This window comes from Chiloscyllium plagiosum, chromosome 16, assembly GCF_004010195.1.
Source record: "Chiloscyllium plagiosum isolate BGI_BamShark_2017 chromosome 16, ASM401019v2, whole genome shotgun sequence".
Classification (NCBI taxonomy): Eukaryota; Metazoa; Chordata; class Chondrichthyes; order Orectolobiformes; family Hemiscylliidae; genus Chiloscyllium; species Chiloscyllium plagiosum.
Genome location: NC_057725.1, coordinates 17,525,820 through 17,531,819, shown reverse-complemented (window position 1 = coordinate 17,531,819; position 6,000 = coordinate 17,525,820). Strand labels below are relative to the sequence as shown.

At 43.7% G+C, this 6,000-nt stretch overlaps 1 protein-coding gene across 8 annotated transcripts in view; it reads right to left on the bottom strand.

Moving 5' to 3' along the window:
- lrrc4ca (leucine rich repeat containing 4C, genome duplicate a) overlaps window positions 1-6,000 on the bottom strand; it is a 994,912-nt gene that overhangs the window by 367,084 nt on the left and 621,828 nt on the right. The window lies entirely within an intron of this gene.

The following is a 6,000-nucleotide window of genomic DNA, read 5'->3' as shown; positions in this document are numbered from 1 at the left end:
AAGATCGTATGAGGAAAGGTTGAGGCACTTGGGGTTGTTTTCATTGGAGAAAGGAAGGTTTAGGGGTGACTTGATAGAGGTATACCAGATGATTAGGGGTTTAGATAGGGTCGACAGTGAGAATCTTTTTCCACGTATGGAGTCAGCTATTACGAGGGGGCATAGCTTTAAATTAAGGGGGGGTAGGTATAGGACAGATGTTAGGAGTAGATTCTTTACTCAGCGAGTCGTGAGTTCATGGAATGCCCTGCCAGTAGCAGTGGTGGACTCTCCCTCTTTATGGGCATTTAAACGGGCATTGGATAGGCATATGGAGGACAGTGGGCTAGTGTAGGTTAGGTGGGCTTGGATCGGTGCAACATTGAGGGCCAAGGGGCCTATACTGCGCTGTATTTTTCTATGTTCTATGTTCTAGAACCCTACAGATGTTTACCCAGATTCTTCCCAAATCCCATAAATGAAAAACACGTGTTACACAAATTGTTCCAAATGCCAATTAAAAACCTGTAAATGTCACTTTAACCGTGAAAATCCCAGAGCAAAAGGAAAGACATATTGGCACTTTAGAGAATAAAGCAATTAAGGCACAAATCTTATGATGCTTTTTAAATCATTTGTCTTAGTTGAATCATAGAATCACAGACATGTACAGCAGGGAAACAGACCTTTCAGTCCAACTTGTCCATGCCAACCAGGTATCCTAGATTAATCCATTCTCATTTGCCCTCACTTGGCCCATACCCCCCCTTCCTATTCATATACCCATCTCGATGCCTTTTAAATGCTGTAATTGCATCAGCCTCCACCACTTCTCGGGCAGCTCATTCCATACACACACTACCCTCTGTGGTACTCCTTTAGGTCCCTTTTAAAATTTTCCCCTCTCACACCAAACCTATGCCCTCTAGTTCTGGACTCCCTCACCTCAAGGAAAATACCTTGTCTATTTACCTTATCCATGCCGCTCATGATTTTATCAACCTCCATAAGGTCACCCCTCAGCCACCGATGCTCCAGGGAAAACAGCCTCAGCCTATTCAGCCTCTCTCCATAGCTCAAACCCTCCAACCCTGGCAACATCCATGTAAAGCTTTTCTGAACATAATTTGTTTTCTGAAATACCTTCTGAAATAACTCCAAAGGGGCCGATACCCCGTCACCAAGTCACCCTTTTTTGGGCAGCATGGTGGCACAGTGATTAGTATTACTGCCTCACTGTGCCAGGATCTGGGTTCGATTCCAGCCTCAGGCGACTGTCTGTGTGGAGCTTGCACGTTCTCCCCGTGTCTGCGTGAGTTTCCCCCCACAGTCAAAGATTGTAAGTTCAGTTAATTGGCTATGCTAAATTGCCATGGTATTCAGGGATGTCCAGGCTAGGTGGATTAACCATGGGAAATGTAGGGTTACAGGGATAGGGTAGAGGGCTGGGTTGGAGTGGTATAGTCTTTGGAGGGTCAGTGCAGACTTGATGGCCTACTTCCACACTGAAGGAGTTCTTTAATTTATTTACACGTTTATAGAACTTGACACTGATCCAGCTCCCTCAGAGCTACCTCTCAGGGTGAACAGAACCTCTGACACTCCTGTTTATATCTGTCAGCCAGGGTTCCCTGATTGAACCAGATTAAGAACCCCACTCAGTGAGCAAATATACTATGAGGTCCACCTGGCTGACCTTATTACAATCATAACAAGAACTTTGTAAGGTCCATTGGGACTCTCGGTCTTACAATTTGAAATTGACTTATCAGCCTGCAGCAACCTCTTACTTAAAGCTGCCCCCAGGTCGAGTCTTACTGTCAACCGAAACAACTGGCACAGGTTGATGGTCTCACATGTCTGTCAGCATTTGCTGTACAGCCAAAGGCTGAGGCCTTGGAATATAAAGCTTCATTTAGAATAAAACACCTTGGCACCAAGTTCTCTGAAGGGTTTATTACACATTAGTGCAGGAACATGGATCAAAATAATTTCTACTTATAACAGGAGCACACTTCCATAGGAAAGCTAGGACTTCTACATTCCATCAGCAAAATAATTTCATTAGTAGCTGAAAACGCTCTTTGCTCCTTTCTGCAAGATCTAAATAAATATACGTCAAGTGGTTTCATTTAAACTGATCATTGCTTTCAAAGAGCCAGATTAACTGTGTGGCCTTTAGTGAAATTGATCATCGCAACTGAAAAATGTTCCATCCTCCGAGTAGACACTCAGCAGTGTGTATTTTTTTCTCCAAAGCCAATTCCTTGGTGCCGTTTAATTTTCACTGGCCTATGAATAAGTCACTTTTTTTGTAGCTGCCTGCTCCTTCTGCTTATTACTAATGGTCAGGCATAGTCAAATGTTGATGAACATTTTAGATAAAACAATTAATATATCCAGACCTGAAGGAGAAAGTGAGCTCCAGGTCAACAGGATTCTGCCTTTGGTGACATTTAACGTTCTGTGTGCTGTTGAAAGCTGGATGAAAAACAAGCAGCCTGTGCCCTTTCATCGAACCTTCCCCGCCAGCATTGAACAAGCTTTTTTTAAATATAGTGCAAAGGAACTGAGGAGCACTGGGCGGCCCTCATGCTTTTATGGACAATGGCCAAAATGCCATTAGTTAAGTCTGAGTAATAAAATGCAAGCAGGTCCTCTCTTGTGTACTTATTTAATAAATAAGCATGGGGGAGGCAGTCAGAAAGGAACAACATGATACTGATTACATGTACCTACACAAATGGGCCAGATTTCCCACTTCCACAATGGAACAAAGCAATGGTACTGGCAGCCTACCGGCCAGTCTGTCGTTTCCATTCCCAGCTCTGTTGGCTTCCTTCGGGACAGGGGCTTTTGGTGGGGGAGGGAAAGAGGCTTGATTTGAGGGTGGGCTGGAAAATCAAGTCGCCTGCCTCATTCACTGGGACTGATGAAGGGCTTTTGTCCAAAACGTCGAATTTTCCTGCTCCTCGGATACTGCCTGACCTGCTGTGCTTTTCCAGCATGACTGCAATCATGACTCATTCATTGGGGGTCAATATGGGACCCGTCAGCTCAAGTTCCTGACTTCCTGGGATGTTCCCGGGAGCAGTTCGGAATTTTGTAATGATGACCAGCTCCAGACCAGCAGGCACAACAGGCAGATGTGCCAAAACGGTTTTATTGGTTGGAAAATAAAAGGAGCAAGCTTGGACAAAAAGAAAATTACCCTGCTGAGTTGCAATGACATTTTCACTTAAGCTATCCCAGGTACTAGCTCTCCATTTGATCCACTCCCTGTGAAAATGAAGACCTTGCCATTCTTTTAAGAGCATGCACAAGCACAGCTCCAGCAGTGTCCATGGATTCAGCCTCAGATATCCCCACCATTCCCCTGGCCTCAAAATGGGAGGACCATCCATTTAGAATCATTAAGACATTAAATGGAATCATTAAGAAAGGCCAGAGAGACTGCGACAGTGGCCCATTACAATTTGGAAGGGTGAAAGGTGATTTTATTGACCCTCAGGGGAATTAACAGGCAAATATTATTGGAAGGATGTTCTGTCTTGTGTGGACAGGACACAGGGTGTGCTATTTCAGGGCCAAATAATTGGGACTCTAGAGGGCTGTCTCTACCCCAGTCACGAGTGGGTTGCCGGCTCACATTGGAGCAGGCCTGGGGGTGGGGTAGCTTCCGTCAGGAGCAGCACTGGGGTCTGTGCTTTCTGTCGTTGCCCCTGCTTGTGGGTGAGATGAGAAGTACAGGGAACATTTTAAGAATGGGGTTGGAGAAAGAGCACCTTCAGAGCCCACACAATCCTCTTGTCTGTAATGTCACACATCGCAGGACCTGTCTTCAGACCAGTACGTTTATTTGGTGCAGCAACCCAATGCCACACCAAATAGAACCTCGCTCCCCCACCCCATCTCCGTCTCACTTGCTACTCTACTCTCTGAGGGATGTGGTGATCCAGGTACCAAGAGGATCACTGAGGTATGGGCAAACAAGTCACTGAGTGGGGAGGCTGTGATTACTAGGACAGAGGTAATGAGGGAAGCAGTGAATAAGTCACCAAAGCTGTATCTGGCAAGTTGGTAATTGAGCAAGATATTCTCAATGACCAGAGAACACAAGCCTAAAAGAAACAGGAGTAGGAGTAGACCATCTGGTCCATTGAGCCAACTCTGCCATTCAATAAGATCATGGCTGATCTTTCTTGTGGACTCAGCTCCACTTGCCCACCCTCTCTCCGTAACCCTTAATTCCTTTACAGTTCAAACATCCATCTATCTTTGCCTTAAAAGCATTCAACAAAGTAGCCTCAACTGTTTCACTGGGCAGGGAATTCCACAGATTCACAGAGTAGTGAATGCAAGGTAACAGCAGAGGGTACACAATTGTGGGATCACTGGCACCAACATTGGGTTCCAGTGTGCTGGTGAGGTATACTGGGTTAAAGCTTAGAGGTTTCCCTTTAATTCTGATATAAGCAGAACTTTCTTCACACGATGGTTCTTACTATGCAGTATTCTCTTCCCTAGAAAGTGCTGGGAGCTGTCAGTAAAGTTATTCAAGGTAGAAAGAGGTAGAGTTTTGATAGACAAGGGAGACAGCTGTTATGAGTGCAGAAAGGAGAGTTAGGGTTGACAGATCAGCCACAACCTTATTGAATTGTGAGCTCAAAGAACTGAATGACCGAACCCTAAGTCATACATAATCACCCTTTGCAAACTCCACCTCGCAGCAAGCTGGTAAAAGAAGTACCAAATAATCACAAATCTCTAATTACAGTTAAACTGTTAAACAAGCAAGAGATAATGAACCTGATCCCACTAAATCAACATGTGTTAACAATGTAAAACACTGTGTCCCAAGCAGGAAGACAAAACTTCACAGACTGAAGAGGCTACAATTCTGGAAGATGCGGTATTATTTTATCTTGCTGTACTGAACTAGTGAGAAAGAAGGCTTGGATAATATCTGAAATATTCTGAATACTGGAGGGAACCTACACTGCTAATTCTGGTCATTAGTTTTCTCCAACAATTTGAGTGAAATTGTTTGCCGTTTCAGATATCCTGGACATGTTTTTCATCTTTCCCACCAGCCATCAACAGTATATTTGAGCTGAACAACATATCATGAGTGCTCTGGTATTGCTCTAAGATTCTTACAACATCTAAAACACATCGTAACACATTTTAACAAACTAAAATGTCCCAAGGTGCTACATATATGTATTGTAAAATGAATTGTGACACAGATTCACAGGAGGAGGTATTAGGTCTGGTGGTCAGAGGTTTTAAGAAAGATTGTAAGAGATGAGATGACGTTGAGAGACAGAGAAGTATATGGATGGCATTGTAGTCTAGGCAATTGGGGATATTACAAATACAACAATGGATAAACATCTGAATGTTAGGAGTTCAGAAATAGAGGTCATGATTTAGAGATGCTGATGTTGGACTGGGGTGTACAAAGTTAAAAATCACACAACACCAGGTTTAATTGGAAGCACACTAGCTTTCAGAGTGCCACACCTTCATCAGGTGGTTGTGGATGTTGTGTGATTTTTAACAAAAATAAAGAGCACAGATATCTCAGTGGGGGTTGTGGGATCAAATGAGATTATACTTAGGAAGAGACAAGATCATGGAAAGAGTTGATCAAGCATGAAAATTATAAAACCAATATATTGCTAGACTGGAAACTAATGTATCTCAACAAGTACAGAGGTGCTCGGGAAAATGTGAATTAAGAAATGGACAGTGGAGTTTGGGCTGACCTCAAGTCGAAGAGGATGGAATCTGGGAGACAGGCCAGGAATGGGAGTTAGCATAGTCAAGTCAAGAAGTAATGAAGGCATGGTGGAATATTTCAGCAGCAGATGAGCTGAGATAGGGGCCAAACCCAGAAATGCAGAAAAAGGTGATCTGAGGAATAAATACAAAATCAGAAGCTGACTCCAGCTTGAAATATTATACCAAGGTGGCAAAAGACTGGTTTGATCTCAGGCTGTTGTTTCCAGGGAGATG